This window comes from Thunnus albacares, chromosome 16, assembly GCF_914725855.1.
Source record: "Thunnus albacares chromosome 16, fThuAlb1.1, whole genome shotgun sequence".
Taxonomy (NCBI): domain Eukaryota; kingdom Metazoa; phylum Chordata; class Actinopteri; order Scombriformes; family Scombridae; genus Thunnus; species Thunnus albacares.
The window spans coordinates 27,104,680-27,119,866 of record NC_058121.1 but is presented as its reverse complement, the minus strand read 5'-3'; the positions used below and the strand labels follow the sequence as shown (position 1 = coordinate 27,119,866).

Genomic DNA, 15,187 nt, shown 5'->3' with positions numbered 1-15,187 from the left:
TCTTTTTTTAACTGCAGCACTGTTTTGTCAAACTTTTCACCCATTTTAAGAATTTAAACAAATGTTTAAATTTTACTTTTTACACTGTAGCTTCTTCTCAGTTCTTTCATTATTTGTGCAGAAAAACACATTTTTAAGTAACTTTCATTTTGGATTGTTTTTAACATGTTTGTTTTAAATTGTGTAGAATAGACTTAACTGAGCTGGGAGCTGAAATAGAGTCAGTAACTGTCTTCTCTTTATTATAACTGATATTATATTACTGGCCAGTATTTCTCTGTGTTTCCTTGCTGAGCTGCAGTGGACGGATAATAACACAAAGACGGAAATAAAAAGACTAACTTTAGGAGATTCCCACTTGATTTGATTAACTCTGAGTGCTGAAGCCTCATATTAACTTCAGATAAACTTTGGAATATATTTTTGTACAGAATGAGGATTTTGTTCCTCATCTCTGACACTGGAAGCATGTTAGAAAGGGATCTTTGATTACAGCGATCAAAACCTGTTTCAATGTATATTACATATGGGCACCTGACTGTTGTTTAAAGACAGACTTGAATAATGTGAACCTGTCCTTGAAACTGCCTCACTTCAAACTGTACATTGCTGTTGTATTAATTTGATGTTTCTGGCAATAAAAAGCTGTTTCTAAATGGTTTGATAATCTTAATTATGATTGTGTGAAGGTATAGGTCTTTGAGGGTTAAGTGACTGAGATACAAGCACAAGAAAACACCAACAAGTTCACTTTTAGTTACGCACATTTATTACTAAACATTACAGTTACAACAGATTACAAACAAACACACAAGAGGACATTATGAAACTGGTACTCAAGGCTATGGCTAGTGAATGATTGAAGTGAATGATGCAGTTATCTATTGTGTAGTTGGTATAACTGACCTGATAGATGAGATGTTTTGGTTTGCCTGCCCAGAAGATGCATCCTGGCCAATCACAGTGATATCAGATTTCTTGGGGGCAGGGCAGAGACAATCCCCTGCTGTCCATGGACAGGCGGGTATCAAAATTGTTAGTCTCATATCAATTGTATTATTTCTAATTTTGCCTTTTGGATAGTGGCTCTAGTATATATTGAAACAAGCAGAATGGTACTAAATATGACATGTTAGTGTCATCAAAGATGATGGATTTGTGTAAGTGTTAAACTTCCTGGCTTAAAGGCAGCAGAATACAAGTATAACTACAGCAGACACATGTTATCATATACACACACATACTAAAATACTGTATTCATTTTACTTAGACAAAATCTAAAACTACATTTTAGAGTCCATGTGTTTTCAGTCCTTTGTTCTCCTTGGTCTGACTGCAAATGGCAAAGGTCCCAGCCATGTGCTAGATTTGTGTGTGTGTGTGTGTGTGTGTGTGTGTATCTGTCTGTCTGTCATCACTGAGGCATTACAGTAACATGTTGTGCAGCAAGTCTTGTTTCTCTGTGTTGTTGGCGGTGATGACTTGCTTGTTGTCTGGTGCTCTTATACTGGTTTGCCGGGGGATCTTCTTCAGTTCTTTGGTTGCTTACTTGAGTATCAAAAATTTTTCACAGTAAAGCCTCTTTCACACATAGTTCCCAGTAAATTACTGGGATAATCTTTAAGGCACTGCTAGTGATTTTCACTATTCACACATTCAGCTACATTCAGGAACATTTCCTTCTTGCACCTTTTCACACATGCCATAGCAGTGCAGGAGTAGATGGGGCAAGGGACAGTCCAGCAGATGGTGGTCATGCAACACTTATGGATGCCCAACACCATAAAACTCAATAGAAGAAGAAGAAGAAGAAGAAGAAGATGGGGCAAGACTGGATATACGTGTACGCGGTGGAAGACGCCAGTGCCAATGTTCTAGTAATGTATTTAATATTCAACAAGTTTGCGAGACAAATCTAATCAAATGTGGTTAAGGTCTGGTTAAGTTCATGTACAAAAATTACTTGGTTATAGCTGTGGAAAGATCATGGTTTGGGTGAAAATGTTCATATGAAACATGGCAACTACTTCCTTAAAGTCAGGCAGCCTTCGTCGTTATGGCAACAGTAAACACCACATTAGGCTTTTTAAAAAAACATCCCAACTCACAGTTGGAAACAGGAAGCAAAAAGTGGCCAAAAAGAATAATTTTAAGGAAAAATATTCATGTATTTTTCCTGCTCAACACTAGAAAGACCTGTTAGGTTTGATGATGAACTGGAGGACTATGAGCAGCAGTTTATTCATGGTGGAACATTTGAAATCTGACATATTTAAGTTTTGAAAAAGCAACAAGAAACAGTCAACTGATCTTATCCTTTCTAAAGAGAGCTGGCTGAAGCCAATCCCAGCATGCAGTTGGTAGAATGAGTCAAAGGAGCCACTTTGCACAATTCACATAAAAGGAAAATTAGATTCAATTCCACTTGACTGTGAATGAGACAAAGAGAGCAGAACATGAACATGCCTCATAGAAGAAACCAGGGAATGAACCTGTAACCTTGTGTTTATCTGAGGTACAATGACACCATCTGCTGGTGAAAATGAAGAAATGCTGGGGAAGCACTGGCATGGTGATGTGATTGTTTATGATTTCTGTGAATGTTCAAACTTTTGTCCATCTCTACATTTCTTTCAAAGACTGTGACAGAGTGGACATGAACAGTAGAGCTCAAAGAGTACAGTCTTGACTCGCCATATGTAAAAGTGCCCTGAGATCACTTTTGTTATGATTTGGTGCTAAATAAATAAAACGGAACTGAATTGAATTGAAGTGAATAGAGGGTCTGCTGTCCAGGCTGGAGATGTCAGGCTGCCTCTATAAATACAATACAATCACATGTGTATATTAATTGTATATAGATCAGTTTGAGCTCAGTGTAAGTATATGTGACCACAGAAATACAAAAGATAACTAACTTTCCTCCTTCGTTTTGTATGATTATTATTGTCACTTCACAATGATTGTTCTTCACGCTGAACAGACGCTTCATGGCTGTTTGTCCTTTAACTGCCTAGTTTACATGTTAATTACAAAGCTTTTCAAGAACTATGGCTGGTTGATAATTTTAATATTTACAATTTTGTGGGTTAAATACTTATTGAGTACGGTCTTGTCAACTCAAAATATAATTTATAAACAAATAACTGTTGCCCTACCAGGCTGTGAGTTTTACAGTAGGCTATGGTTAGCTAGCTAGCTAACACAGGTTAGCTGATGACAATTATAGACTTACCGAAGAAAAAGCAAAGATGATCTCTCAGTATGTGTAAGAACAGGCAACAGCAGCTCCATGCTGGTTTAAAAATGCTGGTAGTGAATCACAAATGTAGACGTATATTAGAGTCCTCCTTCAGAAACTGCTGCGGTCACTCAGCTCTTCTACCGCTCATCTATCTCTAGGACATCTATCAGTTACATGCTGATGTTATGTGACTTTACTCAAAATAGTGACCTTTTCTTTAACTGTCACTTACACCACACCCTGTGGAACTTTTGAACTTCTCCTTATTTACGTTTGAGGTTAACATTTAGGGATGTCTGCTAGGTGCAGATAACCATAGCTTCTCCTTTGGCCTCAGGTTATCTGACGGTTGTCTAGGTCCTTGTTGTTTGTTTGTGTTTGTTTAGTCATTCTTGACAGTTCAGATCTAGTTCAGTACAAATTGTACAAATGGTGCAAGTTCCTCACAAATGGTGTAAAACACAAAAAGCATGTTATGTTCCTTTTAAGTATTCACTGCTGTCAGTAGAAAACTGTAACTAGACTGTTATTTGTCCAGGGACTGAGCTTAAACCCTGCTGTGACTCCTGAAAGCAATCAGGACACAGTGAGATTACACACTACACCTGGTATAAAGTTACACTTATTTCCATCTGGGAGAGAGAATAAAGTAAAATTAGAAGGGTGAGTCGGTATAAATCCATCTGGGGGGCAAAAAGTGTGTGTGTGTCTGTGTCAAGAACGCCAGAAGTAGGGGGTCCAATGGGCAATTTTACCCTCCTCCCAAATTCTTTTTAAGCTGTGAATCACACACAAGCCTATGTCACTGGCACAATCTGATATTTTGTGTAAACTTTTCCTGTCAACAGACAGAATGCAGACTGTGGCTGATGTGTCAGTAATGCTTTACTATATTTGTTCATCTGTCAGCTTCATCATGCATTTATTCTGTGGAAGTTCAAGTGATTAATAACCGCGTTCTATGATTGACTGATATTCAATGCTGTGTTATATTGTTCAAGCCCGTTTGAGCCGTTAACTAGCTGAACTGACCTTAGCTAGGGTCTTAGCTATAGTTACTCATCAAAAGTTTAGTGACACACACACATCAGGGGCACCGGATTAATTTCATTTCAGAAAAAGTGTGTGTGTGTGTGTGTTAGTGTGTGTGTAGCAGTAGATAGACCGGAGACTCGCTAAACTTTTGCAGAGTAACTATAGCTTGCTTTCACCACAGGGTGGCAGTGTAATTTCAAACACAAAGCAGCCAACTAGTGCTTGTGGGATTAGATACAAGCTTGTTTGTTCAATTACCTGAAAATACAAGTTTACAGGACAGCAACACGACTGCAGCTGAGTAACAGCAAGCAGGCAATAGGATTGTTAACATTGTCCTTGTGTCATTAGCAGCCATGCCCCATATCTATATTTAACAATCTGTTCTGTGTGAGGAGATTAAATGTGTTTTGTATAGTGTTTAATGTATCTGTAGTCTTCTTTGACTTCTGTGCCTTTACACAGCCTCTGACTTGTGACCACCAAAAGTGCTCAATAAATCAACTAAGCACTTTAATTTTCTTTTTGAATATGATCTGAGTGCAGTAAATAAACAGAGCACAGACAGGAAGCTTTCTGCTGCAAACTAAATGATATGCAGCGTTAGGTTTATACAGTGGGACTGACACTTCCCTCCAAGTCTAAAATTGCATCATTCATTTTCTATGAAACTCTTGTTCCTGTTAAGAGTTTGAATATCAGTCAAATATAGAACACAGTTCTAAATCACTTGAACTTCCACAGAATAATGCATGATGACACTGACAGATGACCAAATATAGTAGAGTGTTTCTGACACAGCAGCCACAGCCTGAGTTCTGTCTGTTGACAAGAAAAGTTTACACAAAGTATCTGATTATGTCATTGACAGGCTTGTGTGGGTTTCTCCATGTTGTCAAGTTACATCTGATAAGACCCTAGCTAAGGTTAGTTCAGCTAGCTCAAACAGACTTAAACCATGTAACACACAGCATTGAAACAATTTTATTGGTTGCAATGTACACTGTCTGCATTCGATTTGTGTGACAATGTCCTCTTTGATTGGATTAAAATGTAAATATTCTTCCCATTTTATGTTTGCCTGCTTGATTTTACAGAAAGTTTTAGAGTGGACGGGAATGATTGAAAGGTCTTTTTAGCATAAGTATTTGAATATAGGGGCTTTTGCGGGGGATACAGTGATTCGCGATGAAGAATGTGGAAGGAGGGTAAAGTAGGGGGCCAGTGGCCCCTTGGACCCCCTACTTCTGGTGCCTTTGACCAACAGTAATGCCCGGGTAACCTGAGTGTTTGGTTATTCTGGCGTTGTTACTGGATGAAGGAAAATGTTTTGTCAAGAAGAAGAGAACAGAATATTTATTTTATCTTAAAAGCCTTTGTGTTTTTGTGATTAAGGATTGTGACATGAGTAAGTATTTGCTCTAAAATAAAGATTCCTCAAAAGCTCAAGAGCATATTAATATGAAGGTCACTGAAGGTTCATGGTCCCAAAAGGAAGAATCTACAAGATTTGTCAGTGGTCTCCTCACTTTTTCTCTAGCGCCACCATCAGACCAACATGTCAACTTCACACACAAGATATCTCACAATCTAATCAGCAAATAAAAGCTGCTGCAAAGTGAATATTTTAGTTGTTAAATAGAAGCAAAATGATCTCTCAGCTCCTGTCGACTTATGTTATTATGTATTTTCATGTCATTATGTGTAATTTATATGTGTTGCTGTTTCCCTTTTGTTTCCCAGGTTTGTGGTGATGGTGATGATGAAGGTGATGCAGTGACCTACAGGACTGTGAAAGCTTCCTCCTCTTCTGCTGGAGCCTCCACTGATCCCAGCAACCTCTACACTACCATCAACAAACCCAACAAATAACAGACCACAGTGTTCATATCATAAAAATTCATTTATAACTGATTAGTTAAAGCTTTCTGATGAGAAAATCAATTTTTTTCCCCCAGAATCTCAGCCAATTACACTTTATTTCATAATAGAGACTGTGTCTCTGTGGGGAATTTGTCTATACTGTCCAAACCTCATAGAGATTTTATCCTAATAATCAGTTATTTACAGTGTGCAGAACAGACTGTGCTTGACACATGAAGAGAAAGACATTTACGTTCAGTGATGGTTGTTCTAGTGTTGAGTTAAAGTTAAAATCTTTGTTTTCACTGCTATTTTATTTCTTCTTATATATTTTTTCTCTTTAAGCATGTATCTGTTATTTTTCAGAGTGTAATAATTTCAACATTTATGTTTGTTCAGTTTTGCTTTGTTATGGTACAAAAGTGTCAAAAGGCAAAATTGAGCAGAGGTGGGATGTGATCATGTGACATCCCCACTTGGTGTCATCCTTGAGAGTCATATATTAAACAGCTGAATATGGAAAGTGGAAATTATAAGAAATTCCAAGAGGTTGTAGATCTATTGTACAGTTTCACAATTTAAAATAAAATTCAATTTATGCTTCATTCAGTTTTTCTTAGAAATTAATATTCATGTTTGTTGCATTGTTTTGGAGAGAGACTAAAGCAAATACATCACACACTCTTCTCGCTTCTTCTTTGTGTCAGAGAAGTGGTCTGACCACACACCAGTGACACTGAATCACAGCTTCCTCTTCTACTGCTGTATTTTAGAACATCTTAGGAACACTTTACTTTATAGGTCCTGTAGTGACTGTATAATTCAACAAATATGGCAAAAAGTGAAAATGTAAGTATTACCAAATTATATTATTAGGGAAGTCACTATGAGGAAGTGACACATTTCTCTTCAACACGCACTGACAGGGACGTCGCAGCCATGGGTGTTACGGGTGTTGTCACACCCACACTTTCACAGAAACGTAATTCCAAATAGTCATAGACAAAGGTGAGAATTCATATTTAAGATGTGTAACATCTGTCTGTCTTATGGAAATGTGCTGACTTACTGTAAAGTCTTAACGACCAAATTAATTATTAGCATGCTAATTGCTAATCATGAGTTAAGCTAATCGCTAATTAGACTTTGGCAAGAATATGTACAAGTTACCTCTGTGTCCAGAATGTAAGCTCACACAGTTCATGCTTTTTTAAGCTAAATGTCAAAGGAATATGTTGCTTTAGAAGTCATAGTTTTACTCCTTATGTTAGGGAGTTATGTGTGTTTTGCATTTAAAATAAGTTAGAATGAGCTATAGCTTGTACTGTGTATTAAAGCTAGACCACAGTAATATTACTATTTATTATTGAGCTTGAAAAGGGTTCAGATTGGAGCTGTGGCCTGTGAGAGCTAGTTGCTCACTCTCTACACTCACTAGCCTCAAATCACCTGCTTATATGATATGATTCTCCTGTTAGCTTGGAGGTGGACTTCAGATGAAGAGGGACAGCTTGTTTCCTGTGGCTGTTGGAGAGGAACTGACACCTGCTGATGCAAAACCTCCTAGAGAAAAGACAGTTTAGGTTGTACTAATCCATGGATTCATTAATGACTCTTTACTGATACTGATTTGTTACCAGGGTTCAATTTGTTATGCATCTATAATTATCCATTTCATTTTAATGGAAGTGTAAGTTTCCTTTAATTTCATGTCTATAAGGTATGTAAGGAAGTAGGATAAAGATACTCTGTGATTATCTTAAATGTAATAAGGATAGCTATGCTCCAGTACAGCAGTTCTTACAAATAACTGGATGTAAGTAGTAAACTGCTACCAGACTCTAAATAAATTCTGCTGAGTTGTTACATTCATATGGTCTCAGTAATTATTTTATGGTAAGCTGAAGCAGTGGTTACAAGTACAGTAGTAGAAAAAATGTTTAAATGCATGGCATTCATTTTGATTTGGCTGGTTGAGACTGGAACAGGGCTCAAAGGTGGGGGGTTGCTGTGCTCATGTCCCACCTCTAGAACCCCCACACTTTTGAAATCGCTGCTCCTCCCCTGCACACTCGTTCAGAGACTCTGACAATTAATAGCTGAGAAGGAGCAGAAAAAGCAGACAGAGAGGCACGATGGCTGAATTCAGATGGATTAAAATGTTTTTATTTCTTATACTGGAGCTTCAGATTACAGGTAAGGATACATAGAACATACCAGAAACATTTTATTGGATTAAAACAGACAACAGCTGATTGTTTTTCACCTGATGGATTTAGTAGACTTCTACAACCTGAAAACTTCTGTTGAATCAAAATTTTTCTTCACGCTATCCGTCAGCATAAAAGCCATGTTTATATTTCAGTTTATTATTCATGTTTCTATCACCTCTTTATCACAGCAGTGACTGGACAGTTTTCCTCCTTCATTGTCACAGATGATGCTACTTGCTTTATGAAAGTGTGACAGCCAATCAGAATAAATGTGACAATACTAACTGGCTCTTCAGAGGTTCAGGAAACACTTTGGATCTGGTCGAATGTGGACAGATTCATGAAAATGCCAAAGTTATATCAGACAGACTGAGTGTTACATCAAACTGTTTTCTTGTTATAAAGAAGATCACACAAGAGGATGTTGGTCGTTACTTCTGTTGACAGCACATATCAGGACCAGATGCCCAGGTTCTTCTGTCTGTTATTAACAGTGAGTATTTGCACCATAAAGTTTTCAGCTCAAACTGTTAGAACAATATAGTGAAACATTACAATAACTGATGAAGCAATTTTGTATTTACGTTCTTCACCAGTGAATAAACATGAAGACAGTGACTATGTGACGCTGTCCTGCTCTGTGTCGACATATGATTCATGTAGACACAGAGTGAAGTGGCTGTATGAGGGTCATGATGTGGATGAAAACGTGACAATATCACAGGATGGCTGCTATGGTGCAGTGAGATTTCCTGCTTCTCATCTCAAGCTGAAGTCAACATCTCATGAGATATTTCAGTGTAAAGTGAGAGATGGTTACACTAACAAAGAACATCTGTTTACCTTCAGCCCTCCGTCCTCAGGTGAGAATATGAATTATCACAAACTACAGTTCAATAATGAGAGATCAATATTCAATAACCTCTAACCCTTCTTTCCAAACTAAGTGTTGTTGTATAACTAACAGGAGACCATTGATGTGTGAAGTGATTCTGGGGACACTATAAGAGTGAAGTTATTGAATATTGTTTGAAGTGTCTCTTTTCGGTCTCTGCACCTTCGTCTCACAGTCAGCTGTACATAGAGAACAATGTTATTAGTCCAGCTCAGAGGACAGCTCACTGAAAATAAGGTTGTAGCTTGTTGTCTACCTTACTACGGTAGGAAAGAAGCCTCGTTTGTGTTTTAACAATGTTTCTCTTATGAATTATTGACATGTTCATCACTCTTAAGTGTCCTCTGGAAACACTTCCCTTGTTGTTTCCCTTGTTGACCATATTATCAGAAAAGGAGCCGATTCTTTCAGACTTTCATCCCACAGTACAAACATGATATTCCATAAACTAATGTTGCAAGATAGTTGAATACAAAAGAAACATGTGTTTTCAAATTGATGAAGATGTTTTCTTATTTTGCTGGTGTTTTGTCCATTTGCATGTGTTTTCTTAAGTCGCAGTGTGTTTGCCCTCGTCAGCCACCGTATAAACCATTTCCACAGAAACATACGATTGCTAATACTTGAACCAAGCCAGTCAGACGCTGGCTGAAGTGAAGCATCATACTGAGTTAAAAAAGAAAAATACATGCAAAATTCACAAGAGGTTGACGTCACTCACGTTGTTACGCACGACTCAAAACCAGCAGAGGATGAACTTAGACCATATTATCAGAAAAGGAGCCGATTCTTTCAGACTTTCATCCCACAGTAGAAACATGATATTCCATAAACTAATGTTGCAAGATAGTTGAATACAAAAGAAACATTTGGATAAAGCACATATATATATATCCAATAACAACAATAATGATAATAATAAATCACAATCAGATCTGTGTTTATCTCATTGTTAGAGAGTAAAACCTCCAGAGCTCTGCTGCTGTTGTTACCACATTCTCACTAAAACACTTCCCCTTCAGTTCTCAGGAACATTTACTTCAAAAAAACAATGAGGAACTAACAGGTCTCAGACCACTAACAAAAACATCTTATCTGTTCTTTGGCGGCTGTTGCAGTATCACCATGTTGCATCATGTTGAGCATCAAGAGTCAAAGTTTGACTCTTCACCTGTCTGTTCATGTGTGCTGTCAATCATCATCATGAATCCTGTCTGTTGTTAAACATGATAAAAAATGTCATTTTGTTTTAAAGCAGAAACATACTTCTGCTTCATAATCAGTTAATTTGCTTTAAAATCAGTCGTATAGAAGTGTTATTTAACCAGACAGATGTCTCTGCCCGTCAGCAGATTAGTGTGAAAATTGTACCATCTTACATCCGTATTTTCACATTTTAAAAGCATTACATGATGAATTCATGATCATAAACATGATGTACTTTGAAATACAGCACTGGAAAGAAAGTGGTGTTGGTGGTGAGTGGGTGGAGACAATCACACTAAACTTCTATAATATCTAATCCCTATATAATGATAACAATATACTCCGCCTACAAAAAGTTGACACAAGTGAGGAGGAGACACTTTACTCATGATAGGAAGTAGACAGTATATTTCTCTGTATGAAACACTAATAAGGACATTTTGAGAGTTAAGAGCGAGAGAAAAAGACAGAGAGAAAGACAGAGAAACATGATGGTTGAACTCAGATGGATTAAAATGTCTTTATTTCTGATACTGGGGCTTCAGTTAACAGGTAAGATACAATAGTCTTTATTATACTTTATTAAATAACCTTTATCTTACTGAGACAGTCAAATATGTTATGTGTTTTAACATTCACACTACAGTCATATTCTTATTTCACATTCTTTTATCACATTTCTCTCTCAAATTCTCAACAGCAGTAACTGGACAAACTTCCCTCGACATCACTGTCAGAGATGGAGATGAAGTCACTTTGTCTTGTGAACATGTGATGACTGATCAGGATAAATGTGACAGTACTACCTGGACCTTTACTGATTTAAGAAACACAGAAACAGTAGAGCTGGTTGAACTTGGGCAGATTGGTGAAGAAGCCAAAGCTAAATCAGACAGACTGAGTTTTACAGCAAACTGTTCTCTGGTTATAAAGAAGGTCACAGTTGAGGATGCTGGTCTTTACACCTGCCTACAGTACAACAAATCAGGACAACGACAAGGTCAAGACTCTGATGTTGATCTGTCTGTTGTTAACAGTGAGTATTTACATCATCATGTTTTCAGCTCAAACTGTCTTGTTAGAACAATATACTGAAACATTACAATAATTATGATTACAGTAATTAATCTGACTCTTGTTGTCTTTCTCTCACAATATCTCCATCTTCACCAGTGACTGAACATAAGAACACTGATAAGGTGACATTAAGCTGCTCTGTGTCGACATATGGAGAGTGTAGACAGACAGTGAAGTGGGTGTATGAGGGTAATTATTGGGATGTGAACACTCAGCACATGAAGGAGTCTCTTTGCTTTGCCACTGTGACATTTACAACTTCCCATCTTGCTGAAACGTCAAAGTATTCTGAGATATTCAAGTGTAACGTGACAGATATTTACACTCGAAAGGTGCAGCAGTTTGCCTTCAGCCCTCAGTCTACAGGTGAGTAAACTGCCTCATTTAGTTGTTTTTTTTGTTTAGATGGTTATTATGGGGTATTTTCTCACCACAGTTTGTTGGTATTTTGGGATTTAAATTGTCCAGATGAGGATGCAAAATCCACAACATCAACACCAACAGGAATAAGTGGAAAAAGCAAATAAGCCGTTTTATCTTCCAGTTCATCTCTCTGTCTGTCTCTTGTTCTTTTTTCATGTCCAGGTGAGGACAATAAAAGCGCTGAAACAACAAAATCAACACCACCAACCAATGATACTCCAACAAAACAACAAGGTAGTGATTTAACAACTTGTATCTCTCTGAGTCTAAAGTATGAATGTCAGACTGAGTCTTGGCTGTGGGTGGAGATACCACAGTTTTTTGGTATTTGGGGATTTTATTTGTCCAGGTGAGCAAAATCCACAACATCAACATCAACAGGAATGAATGAAAAAACGTTCTTTTATCTTCCAGTTCATCTCTCTGTCTCTCTTTTGTTCTTTTTTCATGTCCAGGTGAGGACACTAAAAGAACTGCAACAAAAAAATCAACACCAATAACCAATGATACTCCAACAAAACAACAAGGTAGTGATTTAACAACTTGTATCTCTCTGAGTGTAAAGTATGAATGTCAGACTGAGTCTTGGCTGTGGGTGGAGATATTCTCTTATTCAGTTCATCTCAGTCAGTGTGTTCACACACATGTCTGAGTCTCAGACCTTGTTGTTGATCACTGTTCTCTCTCTTTCTGTCTCTCAGCCTTTGACATTTAAAGTTAAAAACAGATAGAAGAGAAATATTTGTAATTGTAATTTGTAGATTTGTATTTTTGGTGCTTTCTATCTGTAGCAACATACACTTAGTTCACAGTTCAGTTTAAATATTGAACAATTTTGTACTAATATTGTAATGAAGCAGTGATAAATGCAACATTTTTCAGGTTATAAAAAGCACACATGCTGTATATACTGTATTTCTCTTATCTTTTAACTACAGGAGTCTAAACAGTGAAAAACGTTTTTAATGTTTTAATTCTCTTTGCAGTTTGGTTGAGGTTCATCATCGTGTCTGTGGGTTTAACTGCACTCATAATCTTTGTGTCAGTCAACATATGGACTAGAACTAAAGGTGAGAACATTCACAGAACATTTATGAACAAGAAGTTTTGATGAACACAGATTTTTACTGATGAAGCTAAACTCTTTTTTTTGTGTTTCCAGTGAACAAATCACAGATGGATGACAATGCTGTGAGTTTAAAAACTGAATATTCAAATGTTTATGTTTGTGGTAGTTCACTATTTACTGTGATTCTATAAAGACAATAAGAATAACCAGTGTTGACTGTATTAGTCTGAAACAAAGGTTGTTTATTTGTTCTATTTAATCTCAGAATCTCAGGTGTGCTGTGTTGTTTTGTTTTTCACAGGTGCATGATGATGAAGATGAAGATGAAGGTACGGTGACTTATGAAAACGTTGGAGAACCTTCTGCTACTGTCAGACTCCACTGATCAACAACTTTTTATATGAGAAGTTAAAGCCTTTGATTGTGTTTTGGTGGGTTTAGGTGGCTGATTCTTTTTTTTAACTGCAGCACTATTTTGTCAAACTTTTCACCCATTTTAAGAATTTAAACAAATGTTTAAATTTTACTTTTTACACTGTAGCTTTGTCACAGTTCTTTCATTATTTGTACAGAAAAACACATTTTTAAGTAACTTTAATTTTGTGTTGTTTTTAACATGTTTGCTGAGAGTGAGATAAGTTTTAAATTGTGTAGAATAGACTTAACTGAACTGGGAGCTCTAATAGAGTAAGTAACTGTCTTCTCTTTATTATAACTGATATTATATTACTGGCCAGTATTTCTCTGTGTTTCCTTGCTGAGCTGCAGTGGACGAATAATAACACAAAAATGGAAATAAAAAGACTGTAACTTTAGGAGATTCCCACTTGATTTGATTAACTCTGAGTGCTGAAGCCTCATATTAACTTCAGATAAACTTTGGAATATATTTTTGTACAGAATGAGGATTTTGTTCCTCATCTCTGACACTGGAAGCATGTTAGAAAGGGATCTTTGATTACAGCGATCAAAACCTGTTTCAATGTTCATATGGGCACCTGACTGTTGTTTAAAGACAGACTTGAATAATGTGAACCTGTCCTTTAAACTGCCTCACTTCAAACTGTACATTGCTGTTGTATTAATTTGATGTTTCTGGCAATAAAAAGCTGTTTCTAAACTGTAGAATTTGTGAACTCAAATGGTTTGATAATCTTAATTATGATTGTGTGAGGGTATAGGTCTTTGAAGGTTAAGTGACTGAGATACAAGCACAAGAAAACACCAACAAGTTCACTTTTAGTTACACAAACATTTATTACTAAACATTACAGCTACAACAGATTACAAACAAACACACAAGAGGACATTATGAAACTGGTACTCAAGGCTATGGCTAGTGAATGATTGAAGTGAATGATGCAGTTATCTATTGTGTAGTTGGTATAACTGACCTGATAGATGAGATGTTTTGGTTTGCCTGCCCAGAAGATGCATCCTGGCCAATCACAGTGATATCAGATTTCTTGGGGGCAGGGCAGAGACAATCCCCTGCTGTCCATGGACAGGCGGGTATCAAAATTGTTAGTCTCATATCAATTGTATTATTTCTAATTTTGCCTTTTGGATAGTGGCTCTAGTATATATTGAAACAAGCAGAATGGTACTAAATATGACATGTTAGTGTCATCAAAGATGATGGATTTGTGTTAGTGTTAAACTTCCTGGCTTAAAGGCAGCAGAATACAAGTATAACTACAGCAGACACATGTTATCATATACACACACATACTAAAATACTGTATTCATTTTACTTAGACAAAATCTAAAACTACATTTTAGAGTCCATGTGTTTTCAGTCCTTTGTTCTCCTTTGTCTGACTGCAAATGGCAAAGGTCCCAGCCATGTGCTAGATTTGTGTGTGTGTGTGTGTGTGTGTGTGTGTGTGTGTGTGTGTGTGTGTGTGTGTGTGTGTGTGTGTATCTGTCTGTCTGTCATCACTGAGGCATTACAGTAACATGTTGTGCAGCAAGTCTTGTTTCTCTGTGTTGTTGGCGGTGATGACCTGCCTTGTGCTCTTATACTGGTTTGCCGGGGGATCTTCTTCAGTTCTTTGTTCGCTTATTTGAGTATCAAAAATTTTTCACAGTAAAGCCTCTTTCACACATAGTTCCCAGTAAATTACTGGGATAATCTTTCAGGCAATGCTAGTGATTTTCAC

General features: G+C 37.1%; 1 long non-coding RNA gene across 1 annotated transcript; it reads left to right on the top strand.

Moving 5' to 3' along the window:
* Window positions 1–12,864: 12,864 nt before the first annotated feature.
* Window positions 12,865–13,711, top strand: LOC122965525. Its single transcript, XR_006398242.1, has 3 exons — window positions 12,865–13,026; window positions 13,119–13,147; window positions 13,327–13,711. It is a non-coding gene; the product is annotated as an uncharacterized LOC122965525 (long non-coding RNA).
* The last annotated feature ends 1,476 nt before the right edge of the window (window positions 13,712–15,187 follow it).